At 43.2% G+C, this 16,775-nt stretch overlaps 1 protein-coding gene across 6 annotated transcripts in view; it reads right to left on the reverse strand.

Moving 5' to 3' along the window:
* The window catches only part of CNOT4 (CCR4-NOT transcription complex subunit 4), a 144,210-nt gene extending 141,879 nt beyond the window's left edge, over positions 1-2,331 (reverse strand). For all 6 annotated transcript variants that reach the window (XM_041753915.1, XM_041753912.1, XM_041753914.1 and 3 more), the window contains exon 1: positions 2,090-2,331. The gene's annotated coding sequence lies outside the window, so the exon portion shown is untranslated. The remainder of the gene's footprint in view (positions 1-2,089) is intronic.
* Positions 2,332-16,775: the final 14,444 nt, after the last annotated feature.

Consider the following 16,775-nt stretch of genomic DNA (forward strand, 5'->3'; position numbering starts at 1 on the left):
AAAAGCAGACCATTCATCACAATCCAGTAAATATAGTGCCAAAGGAAGATTCCTCAAGTATTACAGGAAAAATTTACAAAAATCACAAGAATGAAGCAACGTGCAAAAGTGATTAAAAGGGTAACTAGGTATGTCTTTCTTCTTGAGGTACTATTACTTTTGCAAACAAGAGGTATACTGCTGCATGAGATTGCTACTATGACTTCAACATTTTTACACGTGTCTTAACACAGTGTCTTATTTATGTCTAAACTTGAAATGTATGTATCTGATCTATGTAATCCCATTTGCCTTCCCAATAATTCTTTATTTAACAGAGCTGTGATTACAGGCTCCTTATACCATTAGTCAGGGCATTTCAATTTCTGCTCTCATCAAAAAACACACATTATTAGCCATCCCTTGTTCCTAGTTTTCCGCTTTTTAATGTAGATACTAATAACAGTGAGTGCCAACAGATGCATGTAAGAGTACAGCTTTGTCATTTCTTCTCCCAGCCCCCCTTCTTTTCTGTGGAACAAGAAAATGGGAATTCAGTTTTTGAGGAAAAAAAAAATTCCATTTTTCTTTTGCAATTATATCTAATGAGTCTTCAAGAGAAGACCATTCATTCAGATGCCTACCATTCCAGAAATGTCACAAGAGACAATTTCCCAAATCCAACAACCCCTAAGTAAGCCTAATACTGGCTGGAAAGGAAATTTCCACCTGAACCATAAATATGTCATCAATTAAGCCGACCGGCAATAGAACCCATGGAGGCAATGACCAATTTTTAATATGGAAAGGATCTGTAACCCACACAGAAGCACCAGATAATCAGAATCTCCTATTTTCGTGTGGAGCTCACAGATTCATTTGGTTGCAGGTCAGATTTATCTTATTTTGAAATGCCTGGGCTAATATTTGCTGGTATAATCAGAGTTCACATGAAGTGTGTGTGTGTGTGTGGGGGGGAGGTAATTCAGTAGGATGCTTAGCAGCAGAGAGAAGCCGGTCAAAAAATAGAAGGCGGCGGCGGGGGTTGGGAGGGGACAAACAAACAAACAAACAACAAAAAGCCACAAGTCCCAACAGAGCGAATAATCCACAAATAGATCACTGAAAGGAAAAAAAAAAAAAAAAGAAGAAAAGAAAAGAAAAGAAAACGCTCCTCTCCCGAGCAGCCTTAATAAAAATGACCTGGACTCCTGACGTTTAACAGTATCCTACCTCACTTAATTCACTTCCCCAACTTGACTTTTCAGGGGGCCAAGACGGGGAATCCCCCTTTTTTTTTTCCTTTCCCCTTTCTCGAAGTGTATGCTGAAAGAATCTGTACAGAAAAGAGGGAAGGAACGGACAATTGCCAAGAAAGCTCTGAAACAGGTGGGTCAGACCGAGCAGCAGCAGCAGCAGCAGCAGCATCCAGATACTTAAGGGGCAGCTTTAAAATGACAGATGTGCTTAAAGCAGAGGCTGCACCTCAGAAGGCGCGCCGGTGTAGCAGGCAGAGTAGGGGCGGACTGCAGAGGGGAGGGGGGGCAAAGGCTAACTCTGGGGTGGGAGCGGGGGCAGCAGGAAAAAAAAAACCACACACACAGCAGGACGAGGGGCGGGGGCACGGGGAGTGGGGACCGGTGAGCAGCAGCGACTCGGGTCGGAGTGCAAGTGATGGCTCCGGGCCGGGGAGGCGGGGGCTCCGGGACAAGGACGCCAGGCAGAGGGCAGGGGGGAACGCCAGGCGGGGGGGGAGTCCCGAGCCCCGGGATTTGTGCCCTACGGAAGCGCAGGGCGGAGAGCCCCGGACGGGAGTGCGCCTCGGCTCCCCGGCTGGGGACGTCTCGCAGGAGTCGCCGCTGCGCCGCCTCCAGCCCCGCTCCCTCTCCCCGGTGCTAACTGCTGTGGCGTAGAGGGGAGAGCGGGGGGGGGGGGGGGGGGGGGCGGCGGGGAGGAGGAAGGCCGAGGAGGAGGAGGAGGAGGAGGGTGAAGGCGAAGCGGGGGGTGGGGAGGAAGGGGGGTGCGGCCTGCACGGTCCCAGCGAAGCCTCCGCGCTCTCGTAGCCGGTCAGCCCCGGGTTTCCCCTAAGCCCAGCCCCGCACAGACTCACCCGCCTGCCTTGCCTCGCTTTCCCCTCAGCCGACTCCACGCGCTGCCGCGTCCTCACGGGAGACCACTGAACGAGCTTCGGGGACACAAAAACTCTTCAGAACCGGGCCTGATTGCTTCCGCGAGTCCGACCTTTACGGCTGAGAGACGGACTCTCAGCTTTCGGTGGGTTCCACAGGCAGACGGGCCACCATCTTACATTAGGGTAAGACTCCTCCGGCCTGCGGTGCGCAGGCGCACGCCGATCCGGCCGGGAGGGGCGGGGGGAGGGGCGGGAGGAGAGGCGGGCGGCGGCGCCCGCAGCACCCTGGGAGTTGTAGTCCGCGGAGGATGCCCGCCCAGCTGCAAGCCGGGAGTTGCAGTTCTGGCGCCCCCGGGGGCGGACTTGATGCCCGCCTCACGTGGCTGTTCGATTCACCACCACCGCCTTTCTCCGTGTTTTGCTTCGTTCTGCGCTCGCGTGTGAAGCCCCGCTGTCCTGTGGCCGGCGGGCTCCGCCAGCCGCTCGGAGTCCGCGGGGTTTGCTCAGGAATGGGATACCAGAACTCCAAGCGAGCTTCAGCACTTTGGAGGGGAGCCGGCTCGGGCTCCTCTGTGCCCCGCCCCCACCGCAGGTACCTGAGGGGGCGGGGTCGAGGCAGGGGGCGGGTGGGAGGAGCGCGGGGTTTGATCCAGGGTGAGAATTTGTGTCTGGGGCGGTGTCTGTCCGCGGAGAGGGAGCGTTGACTCGTTTCCCGTGTCTGCACGGGGCCGAGCCAGCAGCACCCGTGGTCCCCGCCTCTTCGTGCATCTCCAGCGAAGAAGCATCCCCCCCTGGACCGTCCTGTACGGAGATGAGCGAGGGAACGGCGGACCCACGCACTTGCACGAAAAACGTGTTTTCCGATGAGACGCAAATGTGACAACAGTATGCGGACTTCGCTGCAAGTTAGTTCGGTGTTTCACCTGGGGGGCTCCGCGCGTGAGGTTCCCGGACCACCGCGCACATCGGTACATCGCAAAGAACGTGAGAAGGCACCTGCAATCCCCGCAGCCCCTGCGAATCCCTGCGATTGAGGAATGCTCCTCAATCACGAAAATCAAGCCCCAGGTGGCCCTCGCTTGTCTCCTAGAACTCTGCAGACAGTGGCGCTCGAAGCCCTCCGGTTTGCTTGTTGCGCGTATTCCTCGCCCATTCATGCAACCCGTGAGCTCCTCCTGGGTGCCTGGCGCTGTTCAATACCAGGGAAGACGGTGGTGAGTAAAACGCAAAATTCCGTGTGTCTGTTCTAAGAACGCCTGTATCTATTCTAGCTGTGTAGGGGTGAAGGAAAAGGGGGAGGAGGCGATCAATTTTTAAAATATAGTATTGAAATGCATAGCATATCGTCACGGATGAAAAATTTTAAAGCAGAAAAGGGAAATAAGGGAGGAGGTTGCAATTTTACATATGTGGACCTAATTTCATAAAAAGAACCCTTTCCGTTATTGAAGATGAGAACCGTTGCGTGAAGAACGAAAAGGGTAATCTTAGCCCTCCTCGTCTGTCTAATCCAGTGTTTCGCAATCTTGTTTTGACCCAACACACCTTTTTTTCAAGTGACACATACTTTCACAATGTCTCCTCTATTAGCCTAAAATGAAATTCGTAGATGATATAGCCTGCATACATGCCGGATTTGGTTTAAATCTAATCTAAAATATAAAAAGTATAAAGAAAGTAATTTATAATACAGTGACTCCTGTTTCAGTATATAAATGTTCAGGCATGACCGTTCTAGGAAATCTAATCAAGTTATAAATCAAGTGTTTGCACTTATAAGTAAAATCCCCACGAATGTGAAAGCCACAACTGACACAGGTTTGGTGCTTTGGCCACCTCTGGTGGACGACACTAATCTGTTCTCGCTGTAGAAACATTCCTAAAATGTTCGCTGTTGAAATTATGTAAAAATAAAAAACAGCTTTGTGTTCATATGTAAAATAGGTCAGCTTTCAGGTGCAGCTAGTTATACACAGGTTTTTCACCTACACCGGGACATTTAAAAGCCAGAGGGACACAAAACTTTTCATTGAGGAACAGTCCCGCGTTTTACAATTCTAGGTTCCTGGCCTTTTCTCTTAAAGGCCAGTGATACCTCCTAGAGTATATAACACTAGAAGGCAATGCCACCCCTGCCACCCCTGCATTGATGGAGACTAACAGTGAAAAAGTGACATTTCCTGGATCGGTAACTAATTAGTGCCCTCTCATGCCAGCGCTTCTTTTTCTGCTCTATATTTGCAAGTTTTCATATATGTGTATGTATATATACATATTATATATATATATAATTTCATTTAGGTTTATCCATATAACACGTAATTCTCATACCATGATTTTTAAAGATTTTATTTATTTATTCATAGAGACAGAGAGAGAGATGCGCTGGACTGAAGGTGGCGCTAAACCACTGAGCTACTCGGGCTGCCCTCTCCTACCATTTTTAAAGTTAATTAACATTGAATTCTGTTACCCAACTTGCTTAATGATTCCTCAGTGAGGGGATATATCATCTATTCATGCAATAAATGTTTTCTACCTTCAAGCATTGTGTTAGGTGTTGGTAGCACAGTAAATCAGAGCTCAGCAAAAGCACTGTATCTGTCCTCATAGAACGTAGGAGGCAGAGATGAAATATTCAGGTATATAAATTTATATGATTATAACTGGTGATGAATACTGTGAAGATACATTTTTTTTAAAGATTTTATTTATTTATTCATGAGAGACCCAGAGAGAGAGGCGGAGACCCAGGCAGAGGGAGAAGCAGCTCCCTGTGAGGAGCCCGATGTGGGACTGCATCCCAGGAGCTCGGGATCATGCCCTGAGCCAAAGGCAGATGCCCAACCACTTGATCCATCCAGGTGCCCCATAAAGATATTTTTAAGATGTTATGAGAAGGTCTAAGAAGGGGACCCAATTTTAATTAGTGAGGAAGAGGATAGTCAAGGAAGGTATTTATAGATGAAAAGAGGAAAAAATGCAGGGACATTGAGGTGGGAAAAAACCTTTCCAGAAGGCTTGCTAGTATAGGGTGTGGTGAGTAAGGAGAGGAATGGCATAAGGTGGATTTAACAGAGGGGCAAGGACCAGATCATCCAGGGCCTTTTAGGCCATGGTAAGATATGTAGTTTGTTTTTTTTTTTTTTTAAGGATTTTATTTATTTATTCATGAGAGACACAGAGAGAAAGAGAGGCAGAGACACAGGCAGAGGGAGAAGCAGGCTCCATGCAGGGAGCCCGACGCGGGACTCGATCCCAGGACTCTAGGATCATGCCTTGGGCTGAAGGCAGGCGCTAAACAGCTGAGCCACCCAGGGATCCCCGGATATGTAGTTCTTATTTCCGTGAGAAAAATAAAGCCCTTGAAGGAAAAAGGCATGATATGATTTACATTTTTAAAAGACCATGCTACAAAAAAAGAGAGACCATGCTACTGAATGTCCATCACTGGGAAACTTATTAATTTGAATTTTGTACTAAGTCTCTGGAATGTTACAAAGCTATCTAAAAGAAGAGAAAGAAGAGGGTGCCTGGGTGGCTCAGTTGATTAAATGTCTACCTTTGGCTCAGATCATGATCCCAGGGTCCTGGGATCGAACCCTGTGTTGCTTTGGGCTCCCTGCTCAGTAGGAAGTCTGCTTCTCCCTCTGCCTCTGCCCTTCCCCCAGCTTATGTGCGCTTTCTCTCTCTTTCTCTCTCGTGCTCTCTCTCAAATAAATAAAATCTTAAAAAAAGAAAATAGAGCAAGTAATTTAAAGAACATCTCAGGTATCCAGATGGCAATTCTGATTAGGGTAACAATGAAGATACAAAAGAGGTGATGAATTCCAGATAAGCTTGGAGTCACCTGGGGGGGTACAGTCTGACTCTTGGTTTCTGATCTTGGGGTTGTGTGATTGAGCCCCATTGGGCCCTGTGCTCTCACTCAGGTGGGAGTCTCCTTGGGTTTCTCTCTCCCTTTTCCTTTGCTCTTCCCCCCCCCCCTGCTCATGTAGTCTGTGCGCTCTCTCTCACTGAAATAAATAAATCTTTGGGGGAAATAAAAGAGATCTTTGGCCTTGGTGATGAACTGGGTTAGGGAAGTGTGCTGGTAAATGGCTCTTGGATTTTCTAACTTAAATGGCCTTGCAGATGTTGACTTCTTTGATAAAAGAAGAACGGTGAACATTCAAACAGCATCTAGAGGGATCCCTGGGTGGCGCAGCGGTTTGGCGCCTGCCTTTGGCCCAGGGCACAATCCTGGAGACTCGGGATCGAATCCCACATCGGGCTCCTGGTGCATGGAGCCTGCTTCTCCCTCTGCCTGTGTCTCTGCCTCTCTCTCTCTCTGTGTGACTATCATAAATAAATAAATAAATAAATAAATAAATAAATAAATAAAGAAAACAAACAGCATCTAGAGAGAATGAAAACAGCTTCATTGGAGGAACTACAGGATTGCAGGGCAGTAACAATTGCACATTTGAAATTGGAGAACTTGACAATTATGGCAATTGTATTTTGTCCAACTCCGTGATTTTTCTGCGGCAGTGCTTACGTACTTAAGTCCTACTGTGGCAGCAGGGTATAGTTGGGCTTATGTAGGCTGAAGGAGAATGAAAACAGGGAAGGGTTAATGGGCAACCAGCACCATGGGTTGTTTCTGATTTTGTCAACCTTCATAAATTATTAACATATGGATATTTTAGGTAAATAAAATTTTCAAGTTTCTCTTATAGTCTCAAATGTAGACCTACTGGGCCAAAGGAAATGATCAGTTTTATGACCCTTGTCATGGCCAGATTTCTTTAATATTAATGAATATCAATACCATTTTGTGTGGGGGACCTTTTTCCAAAAACCCATTTACTTTGAGTTTTATCTTCTTTATTTTAATTATTTAGTGAGTAGTGGAGTGCTAAATATTGAGTTTTGGTAGTGAGGAAAGCACTAAACCCCTCAAACATCTTAGGCTTTAAAAGGGAAGACAGAGAACAAGTAAACAAGGTAATAAGTAAATAAAACTCTACTTCTATGTTGTCAAAGTATTAGGAAGGAAAAAGAACTGAAATAAAGAATTATCAGGAGGGGATTTACTTTAGATTGGAAAACCTCTCTAAAGAGATAACTTAGTCTAAAATTTAAAGGTTTAGAAGAGATTACCCATTTAAAGAATGTCCTGTGCCAGACCAGAAGGCAGGAATGAGTCTAGCATATTCCAGAAATGGAAAGTTAGCCAGTGAGTCCAGGGCATACAAAGGCAGAGTAGTAGAAGATGAGTTTATGGAAGAAAGCAAAATCCAGATTATGTAGGGTTCTTACGTGGAATTTGGACTTTAAGTAGAGTAAGAGATGATTGAAAGGTTTGGAGGAGAGGAGTAACGTAGATCAATTTATTGTTTCTTTTTCTTTTTTTTTTTTTTTTTTTTAAAGATTTTACTTATTTATTCATGAGGGACAGAGAGAGGCATGAGCAGGGAGCCTGATGCAGACTTGATCCTAAGCCCCTGGGATCACAGCCTGGGCCAAAGGCAGATGCTCAACCACTGAGCCACCCAGGTACCCATAAATCAATATATCTTTTCAAAAGATCACATTGGGTCCTTGTAGAAAGTGGATCAAAGATAAGTGGCAAATGTGCAAGTAAGGGAGACCAGTTAGGATGCTATTGCAGAAGTACAGCCTGAGATAATCAGTGGCTTAGACTAGGGTGGGGCTGAAATTAGGGTTAGGTAAGGGAAGCCTTTACCTTGGGCACAAAATTTAAGCAAGCATCAAAAGATGTAGTAATCAAGGTAAATAATATTTTGACATAACATTTTTAAAAATAAAAATTAATGCAAAAAATTCCACAATGAGCAAAACATTAAAATACAAAATGGAAGATCCAACCCTAAATTTAGAAAACCCTGCCTCGCTTCCTTCCCCCTAATCCTGGCCCTGGTTCCAATAAAACTTTATTTATGAAAATAGGTAGCTGGCCTACAGGCTGTAGTTTGCTAACTTTTTTTTAAAAAAATTATTCATTTATGGGGGAAATACAAATGGCCCATCGATATATACCCTACAACCAAACAGTTCCACTCCTGGGCAGAAGGGTGTATGTACAAACAAGTGTGTATAAATCTGACACCTAGAGACTCAATGTACATTAGTTGCAATAGCAAAAGCACTGGAAACAACCCAAACGTCAAAGTACAATGGATGAAAGTAGTTTAATATGGTGTAATCTATACAGAAAAACCCCCAAATTTTCAATTTCAAATGATTTTCTCTTAATTTCCATGCCCACTGTGGGGCTTGAACTCATAACCCTGAGATCAAAGCTCACATGCTTTACTGACTGATCCAGCCAGATGCCCCTCAAAGAATGATTTTCAAAAACAAAACATAGGGCAAAGGAGGAAAGTCACAGATGAATATATAACAATAATCTGATACATTTTACACAAAGTTCAAAAATAGGCACAACTAAATAACATTGCCCAGAGATAGAGTTAAAATCACAAAGAAAAACAAGGACATGTTTTATACAAAATTCAGCACTCAGTTATCTCTATGGGGAGAAAAAGGGCCATGATCTGGGACAGGTATGCAGAGAACTTGTTTCTTAATGAATCCTGTAGACACATAGGTGTTCATGTTACTATTATTTTTAAGAGATACAAATACATTCTGTATTTCACTGTGTGATATGTTTCACAATGAAAACAATTATTCAAGGACATACTCATCAAAGAATTGAATTAGTTGTCAGGTTTTCCCTTCCTGAAAGATACTAAAATTTTTTTTTGATACTAAAATTTTTGCAGACATTAACCTTTTGCAGTCATTCAAGAAATAGATAATATCTCTATTACTCAACTTTTCTTACTCAACTTTTCCACTTATGGAGATAAATACAGTATAATTTACCAAATCCACAGATTAAAATAGAAAAAACATATAATCGGTCTAATAGATGCAAAAAAAGCTTTCAGTAAAAGTCAATGCTCAATGATTAAAATTTACATTTTTGCAAACTAGGAATAAAAGGGAACTTCCTTAATCCACTAGAAACCCACAGCAAAAATTGCACTTAATGAGGGAATTTCAAAAGCATTTTCTTTAAAACATGACAAGAAGGTTCACTATTACCATAGTTACTATTTAGTGTCATAGTGGAGAGTCTAGCCAATGTGAAAAGACATTAAAAGGAAACAAGAGATAGAAGAACTTCATTATGCATAGATATTATGATTGTCGGTATAGAAATTCCAGAGAATATATGAACAAACAATGAAAACTAAAGAGATTTCAGCAAGGATGTTGGATTCATCATCAACACACAAAAATTAGTAGCATTCATAGATATCAGCAATCACAATAGGAAACAATTTAAAAATGCATATGACAGAAAATAGTAAAATTTGTTATGTTTGGGGACTGGGTTTTTAACCTTGTGGGATTTTTCTGGCTTTTGGTAAGTCTGCAAGATGATTCTGACCAACCTTTCCCTTTATTGTGCAAAAGGGGGCAGAAGCACACAAACACCATTAAATCCTGCATACTGTAAATGCAAAATAAGATTTGGTGGGGAGAACACACTGGAGATGCAGTAAGGCATCATTCCTCATTATCCCACACAGACATATGCTTAATTTAAGCCTGTCATAAATAGACTGGTATACCCTTACAAAAAAAATGTGGAGGTGGGAGGTAGGAGTGCTCCCAGGACCACACTCCTGTGATATTTTAAGTATGTATTGAGAATGGGATCGGGGAACATCAAGGCAATAAAGAGAACCTCCTGGTTGGGAAGTGACCTGTCAGTGAGGAAAAGCTTCTGGAGCTTGGGTTCTAATGGCCTTTTTTTTAGTGTTGCAATAATGCCGATCTGTTGAGCCAGATTCTTGCTAGGCTACTTGTATGATTAGCTATTGCCACAGAAGTTCAGTGTAACAATCATATCCCCAAAATGCAATGTCTTAAAAGAACTATCATTTGTTTTCTCTCAGGTAGCTGCAGGTCAGCTGAGGGGAGGTGGGGGGGGGGGGCAGGGAGGTAGGTCAATGTATCTAAACTGGGCTCATCTGAGTGACTCTGCTTCAAGCTGCAAATCCAGCTGGGGTTGTCTCCTCTGTGGGTTCAACTCAGGATTGCTTTCATTTGTATTCATTCTGGGGCCCAGGCTGAAGGACAGCAGCTTCCTGAGCAGAGCTCTTTTTGTGATAGTGCAGAGCAAGTCCAAATACACAAGCACATTTGAAGCCTCTCCTTGTGCCACTTTGTCAGCATCTTTGTAGTCAAAGCAAATCACATGACCGAGTTCAAATGGAAAGAACTGGGAGGTAGACACCTTTCATGGAGGTTGGGAGGAGTGCATATTTGCTGAACAATAATTTACCATGATACTGAAAGAGGGACCATCCAGATCTCTGTCTCTTCACTCTACTTTCTGGTTCTTGGGGGCTCTTTAAATATATATTTTTTTCCTTTCACTAAAGACCATTAAAAATTTGGGTAGGAGCACCTGAGTGGCTTGGTCAGTTAAGCATCTGCCTTCTGGTCAAGTCATGATCCCAGAGTCCTGGGATCAACCCCAGCTTTGGGCTCTCTGCTTATCAGGGAGCCTGCTTCTCCCTCTGCCTGCCTCCTGTTAATGCTCGCTCTCTCTGTCAAATAAAATCTATTTTTAAAAAAAGAATTTGGATAAATACTGGAAGTATTTACTAAAAAGCATCAAAGTTGTACTAATAGAGTAGGCCTTGATCTGGGAAGGAATTGGAGCTTGAACAGATAAATTGAGGCCATTCTGTCCAAGGGGCATTTGCTCATGCAAAAAAAAATAAACAAAAAAAAAAACATTTAAGAGACAAGCCTGCCTTTGGCCAGTGGTCAAAGATAAAGATCCCCCTCCTTGGGGGAATGTGTTGAAGGACTGCTGCTTTTACCCTGGTGTCATTAGCTTATTTAAGGGTAACAGCTGAAAATGGGGTGGCTTCGGGCAGCCCTGGTAGCTCAGCGGTTTAACGCTGCCTTTAGCCCAGGGCGTGATGCTGGAGACTCAGGATCGAGTCCCACGTCGGGCTCCCTGCACGGATCCTGCTTCTCCCTCTGCCTGTGTCTCTGCCTCTGTGTGTGTGTGTGTCTCTCATGAATAAATAAATTTAAAAAGAAAAAGAAAATGGGGTGGCTTCATGGGACCTGGGGCTAAAGGAATAGGAGTCAGAATTCAACGCATTTGAAGGTGGAGAATTTCTGCCTTTGACTGGGACCCTGGAATGCCCTACTTGTAGGGCATGTAGGTCACCCAGTCCTCCTCCTGACTGCTAGCACCATCAAGTACTTAGTAGAAGGAAACAAAAATTCTCTGGAGGAAGTCTACATTATCCAAGCTTTTAAATTATTCTTAAAAGTAATGTTTAAAATAAAATGTTTAAGAGGAGTACCTGCCTGTCTTAATTGGCGGAGCATGTGATCTCAGGGTTGTGAGTTAGAGCCCCATGTTGGGTGTGGAGCCTAAATTATAAAAAAGTAAGTTAAATGTAAATAAAATGTCTAAGAAACGATAAATTATGGAATACATTTCAAGTCAAGACAATGCAGGATTGAACAGCAGATGCTCACCCCAGTGAAATGATCATTAATGCACCCTTTTTCTCTCTTGTCTCAGTTCTCATCCTCCCTCATTTCCTGTTACTTCTTTGAATCTCCCATATAACTACTTTCACCCAAATCTGCCTCTGAAGGACTGCAAACTAGTACAACAAAGAGGCCCCTGGGTGGCTCAGTCGGTTAAGTGTCCAACTCTTGATTTTGGCTCAGGTCATGATCTCAGGGTTGTGAGATGGAGCCCCCCATTAGGCATAAGATTCTCTCCCTCTGTTCCCCCATATTGCATGTGTGTGCTCGCTCTCTCTCTCTCTCTGAAATAAGTAAATAAATCTTAAAAAAAAAACAAAACCCTAGTACAAGTACACAATCACATAACCCCCACCACAATCAAGATATAAAACTGTCCTCACCCTAATAAGTTTCTTTGTGCCCCTTTGCAGTCAGTTCTCTCTACCCTTAACCTCAAGCAGCCACTGACCCGCTTCTATTACTATCATTTTGCTTTCTACATATTTTCATATAAAATGGAAAACTGATTTTTTTTCATCTTGACTTGGTTGTGTGAAGTTAAAGGGAATTTATTATATCTGCTTGAAACTGCTAACTTCACCCAAGAAATATCCTAGGGAGACTCCCATTTGTGTCTACTGATGGGATTTTTTTTTAAGATTTTATTTATTCATGAGAGACAGAGAAAGAGAGACAGAGGCAGAGACACAGGCAGAGGAAGAAGCAGGCTCCATGCAGGGAGCCCAACATGGGACCTGATCCCAGATCTCCAGGATCTCGTCCTGGGCCGAAGGCAGGCACTAAACTGCTGAGCCACCCAGGGATCCCTAATGCTGGGATTAACACAAGTCTGGACACCTCTAGGAGACAGGGATAGCCACTAGAAGTCTATCTGCAGATGATCTCAAGCATTTTTGAGAAATGAATCTCCAGGGAAGGACCTGGCATACAAGATTTTAATGAAACGTTAGTCCTTGGAGGACCAGGAGATACACTAAGTCAGTCATATTTGTTACTCAAATCTGCGTCCAGTGCAGCCTTCCCTATAAATTGATATCTGAGTAATGTGGGCACCCAATCATAGGCGTGTGTAATGGGAAGAAGAGGAAATGTGAGCTATGAGTCAAATCTGAAAGAGCAGTTTCCCTGAAATCTTTGTGTGACATTGGTATACAAGCATCGTGTTTAATATTCATTCATAAAGTGTGATATCCAAAGCACACTTGCCCAGAATTCAGAGACCCTTTGGCACCTTGACAAATCCAGCAACCCTGCCATGATGATCCATATTGAGGGAAGAGATGGCAACCAGAGCAAGTGACAGCTTGGTGAGCCCTAGCAGTGTGATATGGGTGCCTCCACATGGTTTGGTAGGCAGCAGATCCTCAGCTGTTACTGTTGCCGGGGTCCAGGAAGTAGACAATAGAGCCCAATGATAAGAATTTGGACTTCTGAGGTGCCTGAGTGGCTCAGTCAGTTAAGCATTTGACTCTTGATCTCAGCTCAGGTTTTGACCTCAGGGTTGTGAGTTCAAGCCCTGAGTTGGGCTCCTTGTTGAGTATGGAGCCTACTTAATTAAAAAAGAAAGAGAATTTGGACTTCAGAGTCAGACAGGTCTGGATTGAAATCCCAGTGTCATTCTATCCTACCAACACAGGGTGCCCTGATATGCCAACTATTGGTGGATGTTTGATCTTTAACAATTCTTTTATTCCCTCGAGAAATTCTTATTGAGGACCTGCAGTATACCAGGCATCAGTGAGAATGTGGCAGATAGCAAAGCAAATCACTAATGGATGAAATGCCAGGGCTCAAGCCCCTCTCTACTAGTATCACAGGGAATTATTCAACCTGCACGTGGTGCCTTACTATTTCCAAGTTATAAACTCTTTGCCACCTGCCACCAAGCTCTCTCTGAACAACTGAGTTTAGAATCTGCAGCTCTGACCTGGATAGTTTCATCAATTTCCTCTCGACTCTCTGCCCTTCCCTTCTCCTGCTCCCCTTTGCTGAGAGAGGAGCATTCATACATTTATCCACCTACAACCCTGATAACTTCATCAGGAGGGAGGAGGGAGAGAGCATCCCAGAGAGACCAGTGTAGCCCTAAGTACCTTTGTTCTGCATTTGTCTTTTCTGATCTTACGTGAAGAGACCAAGGCTATGGTTCAGTGTTAGAGGTTATCCCACGTGGGACCCCAGTTCCAGGGCTCTCTGCTCCTGTTCTTGTTTCTGTGAGAGGCTGGTTCCAGCTGAGGTGTTTTTTGTCATATTCACTGTATCAGGGTTCCTGAATGCAAAGAACAGCCACGGACCCTGGCTAACATATGTGAAAAATACATTTATCAGAAGGATATTGGATGACTCACAGAATTGGCTGGGGAATGGAGAACCAGGCTTAGAAAATAGGCAGGAACCCGGGGGCAGGCAGCTGGAGCAGTCTGGTTAAAAGGACAAACACTGCAGGCATCACATCCATCACCATTATTCTGCATGGTTCAAATGGCATGGTTGCATCTGTTGCATACTGCCACAGGTAAAATCTGACTAATGATTCCTCCTTGCATCATTTATTGAGTCCTCGAAAGAGCATCTCATTGCAGATCCTACATCACATGCCTGGGCTTTTGCAGCCCAGAAACTCAGGCAAAACCAGTGGCATATTAATTGGTTGCCCTCTTTATTGCCTCCAGCTTCCTCTGGCTGGTACTCCCTCCCCCATATGGGAAGGAGAAGGGTTGGTCATGGGTCAAGATGCAAAATCATATTTGCAAAGAGGCTTCCATGGGTTTCGTGCTGGCCCTGTTTGGGCTCATCAATGTCTAGCCATTTTTTGGAAATTGTTATTTCTTTTTAATTCAATACTTGTCCTTAGTTCCCCACAACTCCCTTGTACTTTTCCCATCCCTTGTTTTGCCTCGTTTCATTACAACTTTATTTGAACCTGTTTATTCTGCTCTTTTCATGACTAAGACCCTTCCCACAGCCTTCATAATTTCTAACTTGTAATCCTGTGTTCTGTATGTTTTCCAGCATTCAGGCCTTTGTACACTGAAAAAAATCTGTGCACTTGGAACTAAGGTTATCGTCCTGCAGCCATCCTGTTCTGCTATCTAAACACTTTAATTTGTAAACCATCCTACTCATAAAGAGGGTAACTCATTCCAAAAAATCCAGTTTTCCTTTGGATGTTACAAACCTCTAATTTCTGTTGTAGTTCATTATTCTCAACTACTAGAGATTTAATTTTTTTCCTTTTAAAAAAATTTTTTTTGAGGGGTGCCTGAGTGGCTCACTCGGGTAAGCATCTGCCTTCTTCCACTTGGGTCATAAATCCAGGATTCTGGGATCCAGTCCCTCGTTGGGCTCCCTGCTCTATGGGGAGCCAACATCTCCCTCTCCTTCTTCCTGCTGCTCCTCTTGCTTGTGTGCTTCTCTCTCTCTCTGTCAAATAAATAAAATCTTAAAAAAAAAAAGTCTAAAAATTTTTGGAAATAACTACCTTAAAAATGTTTCAAAGAGCCTTCTTTTTCAGTGTTTGTCTGATGTTATTTTCCTTCTAAAATACCTGTGGTCGGGATGCCTGGATGGCTCGGTGGTTGAGCATCTGCTGTCAGCTCAGGGTGTGATCCCAGTCAGGGGATCGAGTCCCACATAGAGCTCCCTGCAGGGAGCGTGCTTCTCTCCCTGTGTCTCTGCCTCTCTCTGTGTCTTTCATGAATAAATAAATAAAATCTTTTAAAAAATAAAATACTTGTGGTCTATATGTTTAAGTATATTCTTTTCAATATTGTTTGTAATAGCAAAATGTAAGTGCTAACTGTCCAGTGATAGTAGACAGGCTAAAGGTGTTATGGAATATTAATAATGGAAATCTCTACAGTCACGTAAATGAATAACATGGATCTGTACATATACTAGTGTGGAGCCCTGTCCATCATCTCCTAGTATGTGGAAAAAAGCAAGGAACAGAAGTTTATGTATAGCATATTATCATTTGTGAAAAAAAAAATGTGTATGCAAAGAGTATCTCCAGATGGATGTACAAGAAACCAGTAGTAGTGATTCCCTCTGGGGAAGGAATCTGTTGGCTCAGGAGTTCAGATGGGAGGGAGAGATTCTTTGCACTGTATGCTCAATGTGGTACCAAAATGAAATAAATTCTTTTTACTGGGGGTAAATCCAGAGACAGAGACAAAGACTATAATAATTTATAGTTCTTCTGGAGGACCTTGAAAAACTATTCAAAGACTTTTGGTTTGTGGTTTAAATATTTTCTGATTTCTCCTCTGGGTTAGATTGCCACAAAAACTTTAGGAAAACAGCATTTTGGGTTTCATTTTACTGCTTCGGAGAGGCTGATCTGCTTTTTTGAAGAGCCATTCTAGAACATAGAGGTTGGATGTCGAACTGTATCTTGCCTTCTATGTTTCTGTCTCTTCAACAAGTATTTACTGAGCACCAGCAGGTTCCTCAAGGCCCAGTGCCACACATTAAAGTGGCCTGTATGTTTCATATCCTGATGAGAATAAAGTGGGAGAAAATATGCACTTGATCACGATTAATTCTTGTTCCATTGTTCAGGGCACAGTTCTGTGTGATTTTTCTCATTCCAAGTCCTTGAAATACCAATAAAGAGACATAAGAGTAAAAAAGAAAAATCCTTATATATCCAGGTGCATTTACTTCCCAACTGTGCATTTTGTTTTCTCCTGGTATTCCAGTAGATATCAAATATTATTTAAGAAATGAGCATCCTATTTTCATGGCATAAGCTTTTATAGACAAACCAAGTAATTAATTAGCTATGAAAATGTCATAGCAGAAGTTTCTGTTTGAATATTTAAATATGTATGTTTCATTGTATTTCAATATTTTTCACAGTTTACTTAGAATCTGAGGATATCAGCAAACTAATGCATGTTTGGAAATTTTAAAAATCTTTAGCCTTTTTTTCCCATTTGGCACTCTACTGACATGTTGCAATGCTATGAGAATTCAGTTCTTTAATTCTTGTCCAAAGATTTTGACAGCTATTTCCACCTTGAGACATTTGTAGAGACTAAATAAAAAGCAG

This window comes from Vulpes lagopus, chromosome 4 (genome assembly GCF_018345385.1).
Source record: "Vulpes lagopus strain Blue_001 chromosome 4, ASM1834538v1, whole genome shotgun sequence".
Lineage (NCBI taxonomy): Eukaryota > Metazoa > Chordata > Mammalia > Carnivora > Canidae > Vulpes > Vulpes lagopus.